Source organism: Haliotis cracherodii, unplaced genomic scaffold, assembly GCF_022045235.1.
Source record: "Haliotis cracherodii isolate W230 unplaced genomic scaffold, xgHalCrac1.p SCAF_9, whole genome shotgun sequence".
Lineage (NCBI taxonomy): Eukaryota > Metazoa > Mollusca > Gastropoda > Lepetellida > Haliotidae > Haliotis > Haliotis cracherodii.
Window position 1 is genome coordinate 41,412,698 of NW_027266343.1, and position 26,258 is coordinate 41,438,955.

The 26,258-nt window shown below is 41.0% G+C and overlaps 1 pseudogene; it reads left to right on the plus strand.

The window, feature by feature from the left end:
* Positions 1-22,340: 22,340 nt before the first annotated feature.
* On the plus strand, positions 22,341-24,720 carry LOC139452590 (arylsulfatase B pseudogene; annotated as a pseudogene).
* Positions 24,721-26,258: the final 1,538 nt, after the last annotated feature.

Genomic DNA, 26,258 nt, shown 5'->3' on the forward strand with positions numbered 1-26,258 from the left:
TCGATGCTCATGATGTCAATCACTGGATTGTCAAAACGCTACATTAAACTCGATTTCACCTCACCTCATATTTATGTAACGTTCTGATTAAGGTATAGCTTGGGGCGTAAGATGTTCTGTTCTCAAGTTGTGTTGAATTAGATATGTGTTTTCCCACACCGGAAGTGATTATGACGCTACAGATGGTGTAAAATTGTACTGCAATGGGCATATGTCGTCTTTAACCAGAAATGATGTATGCTTTACACTTTGTTTACAATATAGTCGGAATGATTTTGGAAATGTTTTATCTTGCTTTTATTTTCAGGAATAGGACTTGTATGCATGCATTGAGCAAGTGCTTTACAGATTAAAGCCAGAGGGATGGGGCTAAGTTGTACCGCACTAGACAACAAAACCACGCTTGCAAAAACATAAACTGACGGGTAAAAGAAACGCCACCAAACAATCTTCTGGTCTAAAACAGTTGGTGTTTTATTATAAAAAAAAATTTAATTCAAAAACGGTATTTGAAAATGACAAGATAAAAAAAACATGTACTTAAAGTTCTGCAGACACGTTTATTACACTAGGTGCACTGTTTAGTATCCAATCACACCCGCAGAATCGACGTCGATTACTTTTATAGTTTTATGCTACACACATGGCTCAGCATCGGATGTGACCCCCTCCAGCAACGATGCAGAGCCTAACACGACGTCGAACTGAGTACACGAGTCTCCTGACATCCTGATTTGGGATCCTACGCCATTCTTCCCTCGTCAATGGCGGCTGTTGACGTGTCCGAATCCTGCGTCCAAGTTGGCCCCAGAGGTGCTCTATGCGCGACGGGTTCGGTGATCTGGCTGGCGCAATACGGTCACGTTGTTGGCGTTCAGAAAATCGCTAGTGACTCGAGCTGTGTGAGGGATGGCGTTGTCCTGGTGAAACAGCGTCCGTGGGTGTCGTTGCAGGAAAGGCAGTACCACAGGCTGCAAAACCTCATCAATTTAATGAAGTGCAGTGAGAGTTCCGTCGATGATTACCAGATCTGTCTTCTGGTCCCTGCAGATGCCACCCCAGACCATGACACTACCACCTCCGTAAGGCTCCACTAATTGGACAAAACAACGTGCCGTCAGTTCACCACGTCGTAGGTAAATTCGATCCCGCCGATTAGACTTGAAGAGCTGGCACCTACTCTTGTCGCTGAAGAGCAATCTTCGCCAATTTTTCTGGTGCCACTGCTGTAAAGTCCTGGCCCATCTCAGTCTGTGACGTCAGTGTGGAAACGTTAACGTCATGCCCTTGAAAGGTCGATAGGCACGGAGACCACACAAGCGGAGTCGTCTAGCAACGGTCCTTCTGCTGAATGTCCAAGTCTGTTTCCGGATGATGACGTTACAGTTTGGAATCTGGACCTAATGTGAAGCATCCGTAAATACCGATCTTCCTTCCACTCCTCGTCCTGTCTGCAGTACTGACAGTTTGCCTGTGACGTGTGACAAGTCTGGCGAATGATGCACTTGAAGCAGCCCATGGTCCTGGCAACGTGCTCCTGCGTCGCTCCCATTTGCAACATACCGATGGCTCTCTCCCTCTGCTCTGCGGTCAGTCTAGGCATGTTCGTTGTTTAAAACGGTTTCGTGTGATGAGAGAGTGCAATCCTGCTCATGTTTAATACCAATATTTCATACGGGTAACTTTGTGCACATTTTGCATTTTTTAGTGATTAAATTCACTTTTCTCGCAAATCACGTGAAGCGCGGGCACATGTTCACAGGGAATAGGTAAGTTGCATTCCAGCTATGTGTTCCCAAATGTTTTCGTGCTGTTTGGCAAATGTGTTGAAAACTGACGACCATTATTTATTTGGTGGCGTTTCAGTTATTAGTTATGAACATGAGTAATGTTGTTTTTATTATTTTTTGTCACTACCCGCGATCCCTTTCTTTGTGACACGTTCTATTATAGCTGGCCTATTTACCCATGAGTAAGAACGCGTTCCAAGAGAGCCCCGTTTTGAAAGCGCTCGTGTCGTCATGGTAGAATGGAGATAAACATAAAGTGGTTTCAAATTTGAAGGGCTTTAATTGAAGATCAGATTTCTCTTACTCATACATTTGAAACATCGACTCGGTTCCCAATAAACTAAGAGGTGTCTAATGTACAGTTAGACTACCTCAAATGTCAAAACATTGAGGGTTATCTCCTAAAGCGACGATGCAGTGCATGCTGGTATAATTGACTGATGGATCGCGTTCACTATTACTAACTGGTACTTTGTTGTGATTAATCCTTGCTTCATCAAATACAGTGAACAATGTATCTACGGTTATTACTAAAACACTTGCACACGTCGCACTGTTCAGCACCATTAATACGAATACACAACTAATATATTGAGAATCACCACTGATGCGGATACATTGACACAGACCATTGGTGCGAATATGTTGAAAATCACCATTGATACGGATATATTGACACTCACCACTGATACGAAAATGTTGACACGCAACATTGATGTGAATATATTGACACACACTGTTCATGCGAATATACTGATCATGACAATAACATGGATGCGAATATGTTGTCACGCACCATTAATTCGAATATGTAGACACTGACCATTGATTTTAATATTTTCACACTCTCCATTAATGCAGAGTGAGTGAGTGAGTGAGTTAAAGCTTAACGTCACATCGGCAATATTTCAGCCATATCGTGACGAAACAAAATTGACATTAACAATATATATTAAGTAGTACAAAATTCTGCCGACGAAGGGCAGTATAAAAACTAGCATATCACAGACTGTCGTAAAACTAGTTTGAACATTAATGCAGAGCCTGACACTGTCAGTAATTATTTTGATATGACCTGTTTTGATCCTTCGTTAACAAAATATATAAAATGAATGAGGCATGAAACATTCACACCAGTTACTGCTGCCCAGATGAAACTGTTCTCCACAATTACATTACGTATATTCACATGACATCCTACTCGGGTTGGCTGGCCCTAACACGACTGCCGTGACTTGCGGTGGGTATCGATAACGCCTGTGTACCTATCTGTCTGTGATCAGGGACAGAAGAACAACACACAAAGTCAGTGATCTAAACCACTAAGCCACTGAGGCATCCACAAAAATGAAAGTCCAACAACTGGTAGTCTAGAACACGTGCTTTATGTGCTGACTCTGTGTGCTGGTGAAAAGGTGCCTCACTCTGAGATTGTGGGTTCGTACCCAAAAAAGTACTTGTTGCCGACATCCATCCAAAATTAATACAAAAAATTAATTGGTCATTTCGGCATGGATAAGAATTGATTTGTGTGGAAAGTATGTGGTACTGCAGAAATTTGGTGAAAAGATCGGAAAATCGCAAAACACAACCACGTGAGAGCTTGCGCTGTAACACTCCAACATCCCATGCACGTGCAACATCACTTCGGTTTTCATTAGCATGCCATCACAATTGTACAGCAAATGAACAGCAAAAGCATGTCACGACTGACGGAAGCCCAACGCCACAACACCACATGCCGACTGCAAACAGAGGAATCATCTTCAGCAGTAGCTAGGTTTTTGCACTAGCACCAAGCATTACAAGGCTGTGGAGCGTTGTAAGATACACGGGACAACACGGAACCCTGTCAGATCCGGTCGACCATGTGTCACTACTCGAGCACAGGACAGATTAATAAGGCTAACTCACTTACGTGAAAGAACCACCACGGCCACCTCTACAACTACGGCAATACCAGGATTGCGTAGGATATCAGCCCAGACAGTGAGGAACCGTTTACGCGCTGAGTGTATTCGCGTTAGACGACCAGTACGAGGTGTCATTTTGACGGATCTACATCATTGGCTACAACGTCAATGGTGTAAAGGTAACAGAGTATGTGTAAAGGTAACAAAGGTAACAGGCCATCTGCGATTAGACAAGTTTGGTTCAGTGACGAGTCACGTTTTGTTTTTTCGCCGTGCGGATGGTAGACGTCTTGTTTACAGGCATCGCGGGGAACTAATGGACAAAAAGGCGCATAGGAAGTGGACAGATTTGGTGGTGGTGTTGTGATGATTCAGCCAATCTGGGTGCAGGTTCTGGGGAATGAGATTCTTGGGCCACACATCCTTCTGATTATGCAACAAGCAAACGTCATTTTCCAACAAGACAACGCCCGACCTCATACGGCAAGACTGACAGAGGCCTTTGTCAGGAATCACATTCAGCCCTCCCGGTCCCCATCGAACATTTATGGAGTCACTGGGTCAACGACAGAACCACAGAACCTCCAACAGTTGGTACAAGCATTGCAGGCAGAGGGGATGAACATTCCTCAGGCCACAATTTGGGATCCGGTTGCTTCCATGGGACGACCAGTTTTGGACTCTAATGGTGACCATACAAGATATTGAGAACAGATCACCTTCACCCAGAAAATCTACTGTTCCAGCGGCCTAACTTTCCCACAGCATTTTTGATCAACATGAGAAATTGCAGGGCTGAATGGTCAGTAATCACTGTTATTTGTTGTATTCCAAATATGAAATTTGAAATGTTTGATCCCCACAACAATCGTCAGGGAGAGTGACAGGATACAAGTGTGCGCTTTGTTTCCTGTTGATTATCATCAAGCTGTGACAGTACCCAACCCATGCTGCTGTCACAGGCGTCACATGCCAATGTGAAGGGTTTGTCGAAATCATGGGATACCAGTATTGAGGAAGAGATGAGTGTTTGTTTTAACTCCAAGAATGCATTTTCGGCTGTCTCAGACCATCTGAAGTTGACGTTTTAGTGCAGTAGGGCGTGTAGGTGGGTAGCTATCATTACAGAACCCTTTATGAATATATAGGATATGCAATTGGTAGGAGGCTCATCACGATATTTTGGTCCATCTTTGAATAAGCGACGAATTCTGTTATTGTCAACAATAGATGAGTCACCCTTGATTATATGACCTACAGATTGGCTGCAGTATGCTGAGTGTAGGCAGCCATAAGTGAGGAAATTTGCATCATGAGCAGCTAAGTCCTTATTCTGCATCTTTCCTATAATTATACAACCTAGATGAAATGGTGTTTGCCTATGGAAATGAAATTGTTTGTGGTTCTGGAAATTGTAAATATCATGGCACGTTTTGTCTCAGACTCTAACTTAAATTTAAGGCATCAATTCCCTTTTTCCGAAATGTCAAATTCAAGAATATGCGATCTTTTTCTGATTTAATGGAGTCTGTATCTGGTTTGGCCAAACGTTTCAAAGCAATATCAAGAACCATACTCTCTAGCTGATACTGTGGGCTCTCACTGTTTGTAGTCTCACCCATTAGCAAAATTCGTTTTATTTCTTTCAGTGATAGAGTATAGTCTTGTTCTTACTTTGTGCAGTCCTGAATGAGAGACAACAAATCTTCCAAATGGTATCATTTGGTTTTCCTCGCATTTTGTGGCCATGGCATCGTCGACGTCTTTGTGGTGCCAGAAACAATACATTGACGTTGGCAATTGGTTGGTTAGAAAAACTGCTAACATCTTTTATTTTGTATGGCATCCGTCTGGCATTGCTGTACACACCAGTCGAATCAAGTGGTTTTCTCTGGACATTATTTAAAGGCGACTGCATTTAAGGCTATAAGATGGATGGTATATTTCCTCTAATATCCTAACTATGCATAGGATAGTGTGGTTTTCAGAATTGAAATGTTGGTAGACACAATTGGAAACATTTCAGTTGAGGCTGACTCGTGTCGATAATATTTGTTGTGTCTCCCCAACATAAATTGTACAACAAAGGGTACATTCAATGCCATGTGTGACAATGTTATTGCAACATGAAATGTCTTCAAAATGTTTTGTGCAGTATGTTTTAGCTGTAAAGTTGGATTTGAATTCCGGTTCAGGTATGAAAATAGGAACAACGATACATGTAAAAGAACTAAGTATATAGCAGAACAATTAGCAAAATGCTCACCAAAGTGGAGAGAGATCTGGCGTTGTTCAGGTCATTCGCACAGTTCGTGATTCAGTTGCACTGGCGTTGGTGACAGATGGGGTTTGGAGCGAGGTACTTGAGGCTGTAACGTCGACTGTGATAGCAAGGGGGTAGTCACTGCTGGTTTGGAGTGGTGGACATGAGCCTTGAGCGTTGATGGTGTGAACTAGGAGGGTGTCACAGATTGTCACATAAGTTCTAGCAGTATCACGAGGGGTACACTGTGTTTTACGCATGAAACCCGATGTATCCCGAGTAGTACTGCTACAACCAATTTATCTTACCGACATGTTTTAAAATGGCATTGTAAAGAATTAAACAAATTCAAAATTGATAGACATCAGCTGTTCCATTGAAGTGAGGTAAACTTGAGCTATGTCACATGATTTTCATTGACTCGGAAAAAAGCGTGCAGCTGTTTGCTTTGAAGCGGGGTATAAGGGATATACTCTGCCTCTCAGAAATCCTAGTGCGACCTGTCTTGCTCGTGGCGGGGTATAAGGGATTTATTCTCCCGCTTAGAAATTTATATCCCTCCAAGGTGGGATTCAAAGAATTTTATCAAGATCACGTAGACCAATCATATCTCCTCATTCGTATGATAAAGACTTTTCTAAGACCGCTCTAACACACTGTGAAAAGATGATAGTAGTGTCCTTATGGTATGGGGTCACCTGTACTGACAAACCTTTGTCAGATTATATCCGCCGTAGAAGTTGGTTGTTCTAGTAGACACTTCTATTCACGACAGAAGTCCGCCTGTGGGCCCACAACGTTTTATTGAGGTGATGTTACAAGGTGTAGCTATGACACTCAGTTTCAGACTGCCCAGCCCAAGTGAAAGTACATGAAATCACACGCTTGGATTCAAAAACCAACCTATTTGAGGGCGTCGGCTAAAATTATCGGTGCAACGGTACAGCCATGCGTGGCAATCAGCAATACGGATGTGTCATTAAGTATTCAATCTAAAAGTGCATTTTTTTTGTCAATCCTACAAAAATAACTTTTTGAATATTTATTGCTGCGTATGTGAAACGACCACTGATCTTGACTTTGTTAATGATTAAACTAACAATTAGTGTCTGTAACAAGCTTTTTACGACTAACATCCTGTTTATCAAGAGATATAGCCCCGTCGTGTTTGTTTATCATAATCGATATACATCTGTACATCTAGAATTCGTTTGCTTTAAAATATAAAATATACAATTGTTAAAAAATGAGGTCTGTATAAAAAATGGTCTTCTTTGTCCAATTTCACATTTAAGATTTATATTGACACAATTAACAGTCCAACCAGATGTGAAACAGCATTGTGATAATCGTTCACTGTCAGAAGGTGTCTCTTCTCCCTCTCAAGGGCATGGTCTGGGTTTCAAAACTTCTTCTTCGTTGACATCAAATTACATGGATTGTGATCGCAGTATTATCCTGCTCAACCTGCAGTATCGCAATGACATTGTGCAGATTTGGATCCCACCATTCAAGATGATTCATGGCGTTGTCTCACTGCCCAGAGATATATTAATTTAGCTTCGGGACAAAGTCATCGTTGCTGTTAATGATGGTTGGGCATCCTCTTTGGGAACATTTCCAATGAATGGAAATTTGACGTCTGGTCTTAATCATAAACTTGAATCCATCAAATACCAAGTGTCGTTATATATTGTGAGATATTAACCAATTAGTTGTGTCATATGTGAGATGGCCCCCATTATCCCCTATTGTCTTACCAATATCCACGCTCGTGTGAATTTGTACCTATAACAATAGGTGCTGGACAAGCAGGAGAACCCCAAATACTAAGCCACGAGGCAGACTGGGCGTCGACCCGATCGTTTAAATTACGCAGCGGGTCAATGACCGGTAAACCGTTTTAACCCCAGTGAGAGGAGTCCCCGCAGTGGCGGAATCTTTCGTTAAGAGGGCGATTGTGCCTGTCGGTTTTATCTTCCGTTTTACGGTACTTCCATTGTTCCAATTTAATTTTGGTCAACCATTTATCATTCAGTATCCCCTTCAGTATTACATTCTGCAAAGTCGCTGTGTTGACTTTACTGGCCCTTTAATATAGAGCTGGGCCTGCAAATCTTGCCTCTGATGGAAGGTCTTGTTGACCTTTGTTCATCCCATAATGGAAAATAATAGTCACTCATGTCCGTACATTTATTCCTTGTTCTACAGGTGGTACTACAAAACGATCTGGGTAATTCTTGTGTGTTAAGATATATTAACTATCTTTTATTATCATGTTAATGAAAGGAAACGCGTGCTTAAAGAAGAAGAAGAAGAAGATATATAATCTATCTTTTATTATCATGGTTAATTAGAAAAGTGTGCTTAAAGAAGAAGAAAAAGAAAAGTTATTTATTGAGATGTCAAGGACAATTACGTCGGGTTACATTGCTGCGGGAAGATGTATAATCTATCTTTTATTATAATGTTAATGAAAGTAAACAATTGCTTAAAAAAGAAGAAGAAGAAAAGAAGAAAAGTTATTTATTGAGATGTCAAGGACAATTACGTCGGGTTACATTGCTGTTGGTGGAAAGCACCCGGCCTCGTGGGCCTAAGAGACATCAGTTTTCATTACATTATTATACTGAAATAATAAAAAAGCAGTTAAGATCACGTAATAAAACATCGTTATGTTAAATGAATGACCCCCCTCACCCAAGCCCCTGCTACAGCAGTGAGATGAGTGGAAAGTTTTTTTTTAAAAAGCGGGGTAGCAAGGGGACTGCCTCCTCACCTACTGCTCTTGGTAAATTGGGGGACAATAGGCTGATAAAAAAACAAACTAAAATAAATCCAGTCATTCGTGTGAATAATGTTGAGTATCTGGAGTTTCATGTAGAAATTATTATCAAACATCAGAAATGGACCATGTAACGATAGAGCGAATATCAGATGCTCTGCCTAAATAATGTCCACTAAGCCTGCACATACTACGACCCGTTAGACTATCCACGTGGTCCTGTAGGGTCATGCAGTTAAACACCCACGACTCCCTACACTACGACTTTGTCAAAAATGTCAAGATGCTCCTACGCGGTTTCTCCAACACATATTATTGTAACATCCTGTCAAAATGACCAATTGTGACATACACAGCATTGTTTATGAAATACGCGCTTACTATGAACTGGGGAATATTAATTGCTGTTGTATAAGTTAGATATTGATATATTTCTCACATTCCTCAGATGACGAATGTCGTATTCATTTGCTGTGAAGCTACGTCTGGTCGACAGTCAGGAGGTGTATGTTATCTGTGTACAGATATAGCGTTGTACATTACTATGAACGTGTCCTTGGTAAGAACAGGCGACTATGCTTGTTGTAAGAGGCAACTAACGGGATCGGGTGGTCAGGCTCGCTTATTTGGTTGATACATGTCATCGTATCCCAGATGCATGGATCGATGCTCATCATGTCTGGATTGTCTGGTCCAGACTCGATTATTTTCAGACCTACGTCATATAACTGGAATATTGATAGGTGGGGCGTTAAACAACAAACAAACAATGGTAAGAATCATTGTATTATCCATAGATAGATCATAGATCTTAGATTCCATGAGCGTATTGCTCTTGAAACGGATAATATAGATTCAACTCAGGCTCACGTCTACAAAAGGGCTTATTGTTGGAGGATACGATCGCGAATGTCAAATGTATTTTCATAAAGGGGTTCCTCAATTTAGCTGAGGCTGTACAATAGAGTAATGGTTGTTGGACTATGTCATCGCACGCATCATCACACATTAAGCATTTCCGGGTGTTATTGGTACTCAACCAAGCTTCAAAAGTGCATATAATTATGAGTCAGTTGAATAAATTGTTTCCCTGTGACAAGTTAGTAAAATAAGCAGGGTCTGTGACAAACTTGACAAACTTGAGGGACTTGACAAACTTAATAAACTTGATAAATTTGAGGAATTTGACAAACTTGAGGAACTTGACAAACTTGACAACCTTAAGGAACTTGACAAACTTGAGGAACTTGACAACCTTAAGGAACTTGATAAACTAGTAAAATAAGCAGGGTCTCTGACAAACTTGAGGAACGTGACAAACTTAATAAACTTGATAAATTTGAGGAACTTGACAAACTTGAGGAACTTGACAAACTTGACAACCTTAAGGAACTTGACAAACTTGAGGAACTTGACCACCTTAAGGAACTTGATAAACTTGATCAATTTGAGGAACTTGACAAACTTGAGGAACTTGATAAACTTGATCAATTTGAGGAACTTGACAAACTTGAGGAACTTGACAAACTTGACAACCTTAAGGAACTTGACAAACTTGAGGAACTTGACAACCTTAAGGAACTTGATAAACTTGATCAATTTGAGGAACTTGACAAACTTGAGGAACTTGATAAACTTGATCAATTTGAGGAACTTGACAAACTTGAGGAACTTGATAAACTTGACAAACTTGAGGACCTTAACAAAGTTGAGCAATTTAACAAACTTGAGGAACATGCAGTGATCAAGTACTTGCACAAAAAGAGCTTAACATCGAAAGCCACCCATGAAGATGTGAGTACGACACCAGGGAAGGATGCCCTTCATATGCCACCGTAAAGAGGTAAGCAGCAGAGTTTTATCGTGGCAGGGGAAACCTTGAAGAGGACGCCCGCCCTGTCATGACTGTCACGTCAGCAACACAACATATATGATACAGAGAAAGCTCGATACGGCACAAGCTCCAGTGGTTCTCTCCGATTCCAAGTACTTATTGATAACAGAACCTACATGTACCATGCTCGATTTTATATATACATATCATTTTTCCATTGGCAAGAATATTGATGGACAGTTAGTAAGGACGTACAGATACAAGTATGACGGCCCCATGTTAGGTACATACAAACATATACATACTAATCATTAGGTTTTATTTTCACCTGTCGGTTTCGAAAACAAACTAATGAGATACTAGTATTAACACGGGTCATTATATATATATCAAAGAATCACATATTGAGTTAATCATTACATTACTGGTACACTGGTGAATTATTCGTGTTATATACAACGTTATACATATTCGCATAAACTTCACGTTTCATATCGATACCACGGGATGGCAAATTGTAATAGGATCGATACACCACCATGAATCATGTTTGTGATAAATGTTATGTTTTTCGTGTTTATATGAACAAAACACAACAGTGTCAACAGTGTCTGTGTGCGTGCTTCGAATTTATACTTGAAAGGAAACGTACCTATTACCCGCGGCTTACTAAAACACTTTGACAGGTGGTGCCAACTGATGATTTGACAGCCAACCTTCAGGTGACAAAATCGATTACCATGAGTGTTAGGTCCGCGAAGGCTCTAATATCTATATGTGTCACCACCATGAGTACATCTACGTTACACTGAACTTACAGCTTTATATTGTTATTTATTATTGTTGTTTAACGCCGCACAATTCAGATGGCAGTTGTTACGTGTCGATTCTCTAATTGAAACAACAGGTTAATCCAGAAATCTGTACGTAAAAGAACTCAGTATGAAACCACCAAACAACCAACAAGTGATATAAATCAACAAATGTATTACAAAATTCACAAAGTTTACAAATCAATACACATTACTGCACAGCAATTTCAATGGCAGTACACAACAGAGTGGTAGTACGATATATAATACAATCTCATTAAAATTAGATCTTAGTTCTCGCTACCGCTAAACAAACATCTGAGGACATCCAATTACGGGTCACGTCAGACCGACCTTGCGCGAACTTTGACCGACCAAATGTTTCAACGATCGGGCCGGCGCCCAGTCTGTCTGATCCTGCATTCCAGACATACGATATGTCAGTTTTGAATTACGTCTACTGTGTACATATGCGGAGATTCTTCTACTTATTAGTAAAGTAAAAAGAATTTTGTTGATGCTTTCAGTTTTCTATTCGGGGTATTAGACGTGGCATTAATTGTGTGAACAAGCTGTTTATCTCCCTTGGTCCCCTACCTTGCTTATTTAAGTGAACATCATTTTGAGACATCGCATCCTTACTGTAAGCAGAGACGTTTGCAGATTTTGATGCAAATTCAATGAACTGTAGAAGATCCTCAAACGCAATACTTTTATTCCTATGACCGAACAACTAGAAGCGTATGAAACATAAATCTAAACCTTGTCACACACGATTTCAAGGGTAATGAAATCATGTCATGCATGAACAACATTTACGATTATTTCACACGTTAGAAATGCATGGAAATGATTGCCATATTTACAGACCTCTGTCATATTTGTTCATAGTGACTTAAATGCTCTTTTTTCATGACCTGCGTTATAAATTTAAATTTAGTTTGGCGGCCAAATGATATCCCTTTCAAACGATGGGCATATGGGCCTCGGATGACACGTTGATTTCCTAACTTGCATAAATTTGGGAAACACCGTCCCTTCGAGTGATGTAATGTGTAAAGGTTTTGTCTTTTGAGGCCCTAATGGTGAGTACAAATACAAACTTTTCATGTAAAGCAGCCAGACTTTAGATGACAGTTGGTTAGGACAGAATAAGTTCATATCAATTCTTTTTCCTGTTTTGCAGCTGGTGCATTCAACAAGTGACAACATCACACACAGAACAGGAAGGAAAATACTCTGTTCCATTATACGATTGCAGCAGATGTAGATTTATGTGTGAATCAATAAATGTTCCAATCATGTTACTGTTGTCCAGTTCACACTTATACTGTATAAAAAAGCATTCGATCACATTTGAATCATATCACTTGGAACATCGCCGTACATGGTAAGTAAATTGGTACAGATCTTCTTCCATTGTCATCTTATTTTTGTTTATACATGTGAGTGATGATTGTCCATCGATCAAAACGTGTCCTCTGAAACAATTCTTTTAGTGTAGCTGAAACTTGGTAAAACGTTCCACCAAGGATGAGTTATTATATCATAAAGTAGCATATTAGAACCGATGCAGTACCCATCAAAATTCAAGCGGAGACAAAACTATTTCCATGATCATAAGAATCAAAGCAGAGTCCACTGTAGGATTTGGTTGGTTGGTTGGTTTGTTATTTAACGCCACACTCAGCAATATTCCAGCTATATGACGGCGGTCTGTAAATAATCGAGTCTGGACCAGATGATGGTGATTAATGCCATGAGCATCGATCCACGCACTTGGGATTGATGACATGCATCAACCAAGTCAGCTATATGACGGCGGTCTGAAAATAATCGAGCCTGGACCAGATAATCCAGTGATTGACATCATGAGCATCGATCCACGCAATTGGGATACAATAATATGCATCAACCATGACTATGCTTGTCGTAAAAGGCGACTAACGGGATCGGGTGGTCAGGCTCGCTGACTTGGTTGATACATGTCATCGATCCCAATTGCGTGGATCGATGCACATGATGTCAATCACTGGATATATTGCTGAGTGCGGTGTTAACTAACAAACAAACTATGTCGGACTGAGTTCGATATTATGAATGAATTTGGACCAGGTCAATTGGTCCACTGCAACCAGCTTAAATGAATTTGGCAGATTTGAAAGTGAAAAAGTAAAGAGTATTTGTTTTGTGATACTGTTTTCTCATGAATGGCTTGACAGCGATGACGCATTGGAATTTTAATTCATCAACAATTTCTTCTTCGCTCAAACAGCCTATTATCTGATGAAGAAAGAACACCAGTTCAGTGTCCAAGCAGATTGATATATTGCTACCTCATGATCAGTGTATATTCCACTGGAATTGAATCAGTCTAAAGCTTCCGATAGCGAAAATATTAAATTTCAATTGATTTTCATCCGTAGATACAATTACACAGTGACTGAACTTAGGCCAAGAATATTTAACTTCAGAAGAAACTTCTTCATTAGACAAATTCGAATTCAGATGGAGATGTTTACTTTGCTAGAATCTAAAGAGTTCTTTTAAAACATGGTGGGATGAAATAGTTCCCCATCCAGCACCGAGTGGCAACGATTTTGCAGTGCAGTCAGTCTGTAACGCCAGTGATACAAATGTATTATGTTCCAGTATATTATATAGTCTTAAAAAGTTATGAGTGAGTAAGTGAGTGGGTATGTCTTTACGCCACTTTTAGCAATATTCCAGCAATATCACGGCGGGGGACACCAGAAATGGGCTTCACACATTGTACCCATGGCAGGAATCGAACCCGGGTCTTCATCGTTATGAGCAAATGTTTCAGCCATTAAGCTGACCAACCGTCCTCGTTATGGGTTATGAATTCAAACGAAAAAGTGACAGGCTGGTTTGACCGATTACATGTTTTCAAAGAAGTACAGGAGTCCCATGAGCCACCTTCCTTTTGGCATAGAAATATAGGCAAAATGTAGGTATATAATTAGTTTGATCATCACGTTCTGTGTCAAATACTTATTGAATTCAAATATCCGTGGAATAGATTCTTCCTCAAGACATTACTTACTTTTTGCACCTTTCCAGATGAATCTCCTGTACACGTGTTGTACTCTGGCCTGCGTGCTACTGTTGGCCGAGAATGCAGATGCCTGGTGGCTAGGACGGAGACGAAGGTCCCGGACCCAGACCCAGCAAACCTGTGATAGGAACAACTACATCAATGGCTGTTCCGTGCCCTACAAGTGGGTACCCTTCAAGGAGACATTCAGAGCTGCTTGTAACAAGCATGATGTTTGCTATTCCTGTGTAAGTATTCTAGATAATGGCAATAGCACATATCCAGAAGTTGATTGCAGGATCGGTACCATGTACTTGACACCACGATGCGTTGCTGATAGCGTCATGCACTCACGTGTTGTTAAAAAATCACCAAGAACAAGCCTCGAGGCGATTTTTATCTATACAATTTTGTTGTGGTTGTTTGAAAACATGTATGTTTATCTCATAAAGCAATGTAACAACGACTTTTGCAAATGAAAAAAACCAATGACTTTAGTAATGTTCTCGCCTTTTAGGATATGGTAAGACATGTTCCGATACATGCAATGATACAAAAGACATAAGGATCCGTGAGGATCCGTGGTAGAATAGGTCTTCAGCAAACCATGCCTGCCGTAAAAGGCGACAATGCTTTTCGTAAAAGGCGACTAACGGGATCGGGTGGTCAAGCTCGCTGACTGGGTTGATGCATGTTAACGTATCCCAATTGCGTGGATCGATGCTCATGATGTCAATCACTGGATATCTGGTCCATACTCGAGTTACAGAACGCCGTCATATAGCTGAAATATTGCTGAATGCGTTGTAAAACAACAAACAAACAAACCAAGGACCAAAGACATGTGAAGGTAAGCATGCCTTCAAAACTGACAATGATAGCTAACACAACGTTCGCATTACAGAACTTCTAAATTACAATCTTGGCATCCATGGGGGTTTAAACGTCTTATTTCATCAAAACTATCACCGGTTGCTTGCTGCTGTGAAACCACCTCCTTTATCCTGGTTCTTGAATTTGTATATATACCCACGCATTTGATAAATAAAACTATTCACAATGAAAGTAATGAATCAGGTCGATAAAGTCAGGAGGATAAAATTAGAATGTCACTAATACGTTCAATACCAATGTCACTCTACACTGTTTGTATCGTCTTCACAGGCTGCTGCTTATGGAATATCAAAAGCATCATGTGATTCGAAGTTTCTGGGAAATATGAACAGGATTTGTTTGACGAAATTCTGGCTTCCACAATGCAGAACGGCGTCGTTAGCTTATTATTCGGCTGTAGCGGTAAAAGGAGGCCCATACTTCAGTAATTCAGCTTTATCTGGCTGTAGTGCTTCGTGGGTGAAACAGTGTCTGTGAGTGTGATGTCACTTCACGCCATGTATTCAATAAAATAATATTGATTACAGTAATATCGTTGGTTGTCGGTTAGTTTGTTGACATGTTCAGCAGGTCTTAGGTCTTCAGCAGCCCATGCTTTCCGTAAAAGGCGATTATGCTTGTTCTTAAGAGGCGACTAACGGAATCGGGTGGCCAGACTCGCTGATGGTTGATGCATGTCATTGTATCCCAATTGCGTGGATCGATGCTCATGATGTTAATCACTGGATTATCTGGTCCAGGCTCGATTATTTTCAGACCGCCGTCATATAGCTTGAATATTGCTGAGTGCGACGTTAATCCCCAAACAAACAAACAAACAAACAAACAAACAAACAAATCATCTCCACTGCCATTGCTATCAATAAAACGTTAATTGGTATATTCGTATTCGGATATATTTGTCCATAGAGTTATATTGCATTTTAGAGCAATATTTTGCCACGAAGGTACATGTGTAGCTGAAATTAATATTAGTGTGCAACAACAGTCATAGATGCCTGGTCACAGTATCGTATTTTTGTATGAGGATTTTGGTGCTTGAAAGATGCGAGTATACTTAAGATCTACAAATGGCTGAGAAAGTTATCATTTTAAGCCAAGGTAAAATTTCAAGTATTAATCTATGTGACGTGCAAACTAAATTGAAAACAGTTTGTAAACTGTTCAGCAAAAGTAAAGACAAGTTTAAAGTCAGTGAAGGCAACATGCTTTCTGAATATCCCAATTATGAGAGGGGAACACGGGTGGCCCAGTCGTCTAAGGAGCCGCGATTCGCTGTGCAGAGTTGCGTCCCTTGGGGACGCCAGAAACCTATGATTGTGGGTTCGAATCCCGGTTCGCCCCGATTATGTTTCTAGGTTTGTACCCGTGCTCGTGGGTTTCACCGAAGTGGTAAACGTCTGAGGCCTGCATCACTTCGGGCTTTCCTCCCACATTAAGCTGACACGCCGTGATATAAGTGGAATACTGTTAAAAGCGGCGTTAATCCCAACTCACCCACCCACCACGCAATTATGAGGGAAGTCGGAAAGTGGATATCCTCGAACCTTGTCGGATCAAAACTTTAATAGCCACGTGTTCCATATTCTTATTTAGCAATATCACGGCGGGGGACACCAGAAATGGGCTTCACACATTGTACCCATGTCGGGAATCGAACCCGAGTCTTCGGCGTGACGAGCGAACGCTTTAACCACTTGGCTTCCCGACCGCCCCCTTTAATTTAAAGAAACAAAATCTGGGAATTTCATTTTGGAAACGTTAAATTCTTAATATGCTTTACAGGAAATGTTTTCAATGGTCACAACTTTAAAAATTCTAAAGCATAATTTATAAACATCATTTAGGAGATAAACAATTCTTCCGATCACTGGTTTCAAGACCCGTGAAGGTCCGGGTTAGAATAGGTCTTCGGCAACGCATGCTTGTCGTAAAAGGCGAATAACGGGAACGGGTGATCAGTCTCGCTGACCTGGTTGATGATGCATGTCATGGACAACTTTATGCAGCTCCAGCCCTTGGCGTCTACATTTCACAGTTTCTGAGGTACAATCGAGAATGCTCTTTCTGCCAAGATTTCAAAGAGCGTCATGCTACTCTTGGTCAGGGTTACAATACTAAAGGCCTCTGCCAAAATTTCAAAACGTTTTATGGAGAAATGTGGAGGACATTTCCAAATCTCTCGCATCAGTGAAAAGAATTATGTTCGATGCAATTCCCTGTTTTGACTTGTACCATATGTTCCTGTGTTTTTGCAGGTGGACAACTGACTTGCATTTGCATGTGGTTATGACGGGTGCAACACTTCGCGAACACTTGGTATCATTACTATTTGATAGTGATTCATAAACACAAGCTCATAATATAGTCGGACTAGTATAATGGACGAGTTACCACGAACCCTACACTTGAAGAGCCAAACTTCTTGGATATGTCTCTTCATATATCTCTTCAAAGTAATGATACCCGTGAAGAACCGGGGTAGAATAGGTCTTCAGCAATCCATGCTTGCTGTAAAAGGTGACTGTGCTTGTCGTAAAAGGCGACTAAACGGGATCGGGTGGTCAGGCTCGCTGACTTGGTTGATGCATGTCATCGATCCCAATTGCGTGGATCGATGCACATGATATCAAGCACTGGACTGTCTGGTCCAGCCTCGATTGTTACAGACCGCTATCATATAGCTGGAATATTGCTGAGTGCAGCGTTAAACAACAAACAAACAAAAGAACTGGTTTCAAAGTACACCAGTTATGATGGTTCATTTTATCAAAGGTATAGTCACGTTTCCACGCCCATTTGTAAGAAAAGAAATATCAACACAAAACACGCATCAATTCATTTCTTTAACCCAGTTCCTTCATTTGCAATGTGTAAGCACGCGTATCGTCAAGATAGAAAAAGTCAAAATAAGAAAGAATAATAATATCCAAGATAGTGTCATCTGGCCGTAAAATGAGGTGGCGGCATAAACAAGTAAAGTCAAACACATGCAAGCTTTAACCGTTCAACAATTACACCAAGGTGCCACGTGGTGTACCATTAAGTGTCGTCGGAGTGACTCGTCTCTTGGGAGCCTGGTTCAAAACCTCGGACATCAAACCATTATGGAGTGAGTGAGTGAGTATGGTTTTACGCCGCTTTTAGCAATATTCCAACAATATCACGGCTGGTGACACCAGAAATGGGCTTCACACATTGTACCCATGTCGGGAATCGAACCCGGGTCTTCGGCGTGACGAGCGAACGCTTTAACCACTAGGCTACCCGACAGTCCCAAACCATTATGGAAGTGACAGGATGACCTTGTTCCGGGTACAAATGGAAGAATAGGTGGGCCTACGTAATGGGTTTTTATTAATGTAGGTTACTTATATTACCACCCAATTTTAAGATTAACATTTAAGATTTTGTAAATCTCGTTATATTATTGCCAAATATTTCAACAATTCATTGGCCACGGTCCACATTGTCTTGTTTGTTAATGGTGTAAGGGAGGTAACTCTCACTAAAGTTAGTCATATATGCGTTTGTTTGTTTAACGCCGCGCTCAGCAATATTCCAGCTATATGACGGCGGTCTGTAAATCCAGTGACTCACATTATGAGCATCGATCGACGCAATTGGGATATACGATGACATGCATCAACCAAGCCTGACCACCCGATCCCGTTAGTCGCCTCTTACGACAAGCATATTGTCGCCTTTTACGGCAAGCATGAGCATCTTGCCTCTGGTTAATATAATAGGGATCCAGGGCACCTCGCCTCTAGTTAATACAATAGGGAACCAGGGTAACTTGCCTCTAGTAAATATAAAAGGGAACCAGAGGACCTTTACTCTCGTTAATACAATAGGGAACCAGAGCACCAGACTCTCGTTTATACACGAGGGAACCAGAGCATTTTCCCTCTGGTTAATAGAACAGGAAACCAGAGTACTTTGCCTCCCGTTAAAATAATAGGTAACAAGAGCACCTTGACTCTCGTTAATACAATCGGAAATCAGAGCACCTTGACTCTAGTTAATATAAAAGGGAACCGGAGGACCTTGACTCTCGTTAATAGGATAGGGAACCAGAGCAACTTGATTCTCATTAATACAATAGGGATCCAAAGCACCTTTCCTATAGTTACTATGATAGGGAACCAGGGCACCTTGACTCTCGTTAATACAGTAGGGAACCAGAGCATCCTGCCTCTAGTTAATAGAATAGGAAGCCAGAGTACGTTGCCTCAAGGTAATGTAAAAGGGAACCAGAGCACATTCCGTCTACTTACTATGATATGAAACCATATTACCTTGCCTCTGGTTAATACAATAGGGAACCAGGGAACATTGCCTCTAGATAATACAATAGGGAACCAGAGCACCTTGTTAGTAGTTAATACAATAGAGAACCAGAGAACATTGCCTCTAGTTAATACAATAGAGAACCAGAGAACATTGCCTCTAGTTAATACAATAGGGAACCAGAGCATGTTGCCTCTAAATAATGTAATAGGGAACCGGAGCACTTTCCCTCTAGTTACCACGATAGGGAACCACATTACATTGCCTCTAGTTAATACTATAGAGAACCAGGTCATCTCTCCTCTAGTTAGTAGAATACATTAAGAAACCAGAGCATTTTGCCTCTAGTTAATAGAATAGAGAACCAGAGCATCTTGCCTTTAATTAATACAATATGGAACCAGGTCAACTCTCCTCTAGTTAGTAGAATAGGGAACCAGAGCACCATGCCTCTAGTTAATACCATAGGGAACCAGAGCACCTTGCTTATAGTTGATACAATAGAGAACCAGAGAACATTGCCTCTCGTAAATACAATAAGGAACCAGAGCATGTTGCCTCTAGTTGATAGAATAGAGAACCTGAGTACCTTGCCTCTTCTTAATGTAATAAGGAATCAGAGCACCTTGCCTCTAGTTATTATGATAGGGAATCAGAGCACCTTGCCTCTCGTTAATACAATAGGGAACCAGAGCACCTTGCCTCTAAATAATGTAATAGGGAACCAAAGAACTTTCCCTCTATTTACCACGATAGGGAACCACATCACCTTGCCTCTGGTTATAAAATAGGGAACCGGGGCACATTGCCTCTAGTTAATACAATAGGGAACCAGAGCACATTGCTGATAGTTAATAAAATAGAGAACCAGAGCATCTTGCCTTTAGTTAATACAATAGGGAACCAGAGCACCTTGTCTGTAGTTAATACAATAGGGAACCAGAGCACCTTGTCTGTAGTTCATACAATAGGGAACCAGAGCATCTTGCCTTTAGTTAATACAATAGAGAACCGGAGCACCTTGCCTTTAGTTGATACAATGGGGAACCAGATTACCTTGCATCCAGTTAATATGATAGGTAACCACATTAACTTGGCTCTAGTTAATACAAAAGGGAACCAGAACATCTTGCCTCTAGTTAATATGTTAGGGAACCAGAACACTTTGACTCCAGTTAATAAGATAGGGAACCAGAGCACATTGACTCTCGTTAACGCAATAGGGAACCAGGGCACCCTGGCTCTAGTTAATATGATAGGGAACCTCGTGACCTTGCCTCTAGTTAATATAATAGGGAACCGAACACCATGACTCTCGTTAATCCAATCACTCACCCTCACAAAAAGAGGACATAAGTAAGGAACTTCAGAGTTTAAGGTAGTCATCTAGTCATACCAATTTATGTTTCTAGGTGTGTTAAGCCAATACCTCTGCTCATGGGTTCCTATGTTGACTTGTACCATATGTTCTGGTCTTTGTTTAGGTGACCACTTGACTTGCCTTTGCATGTGTTTGTGACGATTGCGACCGTTGGGGCAGGATACGAACATGGATGAGTCATGCACGGCTGAAAACAGGTGCAAAAAAAAGATTTCCATCATCATGAGAAATATCTGCTGAAAGGAAAATACACAGTGCGATTCCGACTACACCATTAGCATGTGTTTATGAATCCCTGTCAAATATATGCTGAGGAAAGTCAAGTGTTCACATAAATTGTTCCAGTGTCTGGAGTCGCTTTGCATATGGGTATAACTAGGAACACCACGGATCTCTCCCATAGCTTGTTATGGCTGACTTGGTTACGGGAGCATTTCTCCTCTCTTACCAGCTGACTTTGGGTTTCATATCAATGATGTCCATTCTTCTATATTAACAAGCTGACTTAGCGATTCATTTAGGTGATTGTCTATCTTCTATGCTAACCTAACAAGGTGACGTCTGTATCATGTCTCCTATACTATCAGCTGACGTTAATAGTATTATATGCCAGCTATGTTCGTTATCCCCTTTTACCGAGCTGTCTCATATCAATGACCTTGCTGATAAAATGTGTCGTATCAAGTCCGACGTTTTTGTCTTCTCTGCGGTTAAGCGGACTAGGTAATGGGACCAGGCATGCGCTCAGCATAAGGTGACTGGTCAGCATAATGTGTCTGAGCCTCAGCGAGCAAACACCAACAATCCGGCAAGTCCGGTCAAGCTCAAATAGAAACAAACAGGCAGACACACAGATACATACACACAAACACACAGAGAGATACACAAACACACACAGACACACACACAAATGTACGGCGCAATGCAAGTGATAATAATTGTGAATGGGATTTTAAGTCTCATGTCTGCTACTTCAAATAATATGATGCATATCTATCAATCAGTTAACTACAGGATCTAGACTTGGGTTGATAATGAGCAACAAACAAAAAATCCCCCCAAAATGCGTGATATCTGTGCTTTATACACAATCTTCGAAAGCAGGGACATTAATGCTTTAATGAGTACGACTACTAAGACATAAATTATCTACTGTCACATTAACCACCTGCCATCTACACGACTTTGGGATTGCCTGTAATGAAATACTGATAACAATGCGTCTGTCCTTGCTGTACTGATACGGTAATGCAATTGTTTATAACACTAAACGATCAAAGTCCAGAGTGACTGATAATCAGTGGTACGATATCCACCATGGTGAAAGGCTGCTTCCTCTTGCTCCTCTACTACACATGTCTCGCAGCAAGTTACACTAACCCGAAAGGAGCAGCTCCTCCAAACTTCATATTTATAGTGGCAGATGATCTGGGCTGGAATGATGTCGGGTTCCGGAATCCACAGATGAGAACACCGAACCTGGACCGTCTTGCCCATGAGGGTGTCATCCTGAACTCTTCCTACGTCCAGCCTGTCTGTTCTCCCTCCAGGAACTGTTTCATGACCGGGTACTTCCCCTACAGGACCGGACTCCAAGATGGCGTTGTTAATGTTGAACAGCCGAAGTTCTTGCCCCTAAATTTCACAACACTTCCCGAAGCGCTGAACCAGCTTGGATACGTGAGTCACATAGTTGGTAAGTGGCACCTGGGGTATTGTAACTGGAGCTATACACCAACGTACAGAGGTTTTCAATCATTTCTAGGGTACTATTCAGGAGCTGAAGATTATTACACCCACTGTCGTAAAGACACGTTTAATTACACTGGCCTTGATTTCCGAATGGACAAGGCGCCTTTAACTACCCGCAGAGGTGAATATTCAGCTAATATTTTCGCAAAAAAAGCAATTGACATCATCCGGTCACATAAACAAAACCAATCGTTATTCCTCTATCTGCCGTTCCAGTCTGTACACGAGCCTTTGCAGGTGCCAGGGGAGTACGAGGACAGATGTAACCACATACAAGATCTTCACAGGAGAATTTATTGTGGCATGGTAAATGCTTTAGATGAGGCTGTTGGCAACATCACGGATGCTTTAGTTGAGACTGGCTTGATGGAGAACCTGCTCATGGTGTTTACTACAGATAACGGGGGTCCAACCTATATTGCGGCCAATAATCTACCACTACGTGGTGCTAAGACAACACTATGGGAAGGGGGCACAAAGGGCACAGCATTCATCTACAGCAAGAACCTACTTAAAAAGAAGGGATATTTGAACACTGGGATGATGCATGCGGTGGACTGGTACCCTACCTTGCTACAGATTGCTGGAGGAGATCTTAGGAATATTATTGACAGAGATGGAGTAGGTCAGGCTGACATGTTGTTGAATGGTGGTCCAAGTAAAAGGGATGGTTTTGTGTATAATTATTACAGCGGAAAAAGTAATGGTTCAGCAGCGATTCGCTATGGTCACCTAAAGTTGATTCAAGGATCTCCTGGCAAATACAGTGACTGGACACCTCTGCCCAAATTAGGGCAAGAGCCACTGGTCTTGGCAGAAGAAGAATTCCCACCGTACATGCTCTTCAATATCTCTTCAGATCCTACAGAGCACTCTGATCTGTCGGCCAAATTCCCTCAGCTTGTGGAAGAGATGAAGGTTAAACTGGAAGAATGGAGAAAACGAGGAATACCCGCCCAGGATCCACCAAAAGATCCGAAGTCAAATCCAGCCAACTATGGGGGTGTATGGAGTCCTGGTTGGTGTTAGTGAAATGAACACTGTTGTTTGATACAGGGTGATTTGTGACGGCTTCAAAACATGCTCTACAGCGAATCAGGGAAAAATGTTCGATTCTGATTTGTCAAGTAGATATTTAAAGTAAGGATAAGTTTTATGGATGAACAACTTCTTTATTACAATTAGGAGCGACGTTTCAGTGTAGGTTCTAACATCGTAAGCAACACAACACATCAAGCAGGTGATGTACAGAGTATGATTGACAAGTACTAGTATATATACAGGTAGGAGGCAGTGTTTACACAGTAGAGTATAGGCCTCTTGAAACCCGAATTAAAGAACATCAAAGCTCTGCCTCCAACGATAACTCCAAAATAGCTCTATCAGACCATATCCGTGAAAAAGAAAGACAAAGCATCCAATGGGATGAAGTCCCAGCCCTCACCACCAACCTCAAAGACTTCAAGATCAGAAAACTACAGGAAGCAATCAACATAAAATAAAAATCAACCGTGATCAGGGCTATTACATACCCCCGGCGTACCATCAACTCATCAAAGATCCCAATCAAGCATTGTTTATGTTACTGACTTCGCCGGTCAATATGTTTACTACCTTTTTTGTGTACATAACAGGTTTCTCCACTCCAGTGTAACTACATCTGATATCTACACTACTGTATAAACACTGCCTCCTACCTGTATATATACTTGTCAACCATACTCTGTACATCACATGGAATGTCAATAGGAGATGATATATATGTGCCAGGCCATAAAATATCATGTCAGTCATATTTTGTCTGTGCGTATGAATGAAAGAATTCGTTCGGTACGTTGCCCGTGTTTTGATAAACATCTCCAGGCATATTTGTAATGTTCGAATGGGTTGAACAATGTACATACAGTAGTAAATCCAATAAAACTTTGTACACAACTTCCTAAAAGTTCATTCCCCTAACACGCGTTGAGATCGCGTGTAACACGCATGTGACACGGATGCACATCGGGTTGCACACGGGTTGAGCACACATTGAACACGCGTGTGCAACCCGTTGACCACGCGTGGGTCACTCGTGTAACATGGGAGCGGGTTTCAGTTGAAGTAGGCAAATATATCAAATGAATAGTGAGATAAATCGAAACAGTGAGATGTGAATCTTGAGTTAATGAGCGGCCATTGACCTGTGTTCACCAGGCCATAAACACAAGATCGGCCCGTCTTAATTAGTGTTCGGTTGCTGGACTTTTATGGCATGAACCAATCCACGAGGGTCCAGTCTAGTCATTGTGGCTACCCGCCAGTAGTACAGTAGTGTTTGGTAGGGGAACCCCCAAGTTGACACGATTGTCGCGGGTTGGTAAATGTTCGCCATTAATGAAGTGATTGTTTGTTGATTGCGGACATATTCGTTTTACGTTTTGTCCACGTGAGTCATTCCAGGTGACTGCAAATATAACTTTTTCCGTTCGCCAAATTTAAGCTTTAGAAAGTACAACTATGATACAACAGTCACCACTACTTATGTCTTATTATTTCACATAGGAATATGTCCCATTTCCCCACACCCAACTTTCTGTTTGGTATTTTGTAAGTATAGGATAAAACACGTCCGAGGGTTGTTATGATATTTAAAACCCGCATCCCCAGGGATTTTCCGAGGGGAAAGGGTTTTAAATATCATAACAGTCCGAGGGGAAGTGTTTTATCTTACTTATAAACCGATTTTGAACCCTAAAATTATCCCCAAACTAAATTTCAACCCATTATAAGAGTACAATAAAACACACTTAAAACACGCATCCCAAGGTTAACGGTTTTAGATATCATAAAAACCCGAGGGGAAGTGTTTTATCTAACTTATGAACCGAAAAAAGACACTTAAAACAATATTTATCAACATTTTTATGTTTCGAACATACTTTCCATGAACCTTAGGAAACGGGCGTAAAATATCTGTTGCTGGCGTACGGATCTTGAAAAGGACATTCTAAAAAGCAGTGCGGCTAATAACACCTCTGTAACCTTGTGGTACACACGCTGGGCTACAAATATGACGGTTACAATTTCGATCCTTGGGAATATAAAGAAAACATTTGTCATTCGATTTTACATTTCATTGCATGTTACAATCTGAACAGAAGTTATATTAATAAAATACCCAGGACATTATATAATATCCCTGGAATATTATAACACATTATATATCAAATATGACTTGAATATCCTATAAAATCCCGGGGATATTATATAAAATCCAAGGGACATTACAACGTCACTGTTTATGAAATTTACCCCTACTGGAGAACAATAGGATGACGTCACCGGAGGTTTATAAGAATTATTAAGAGAAAGTTTTGTGTGGGACTCTAACATGTATCACTAATTCTAAGAGGATATTGGAAATGAATATGAACAGCCATGTTGTCCCACTGTTAATAGAATTTGAGATCTTCAGAATTAACCTGGTGTGACCATGTAGAC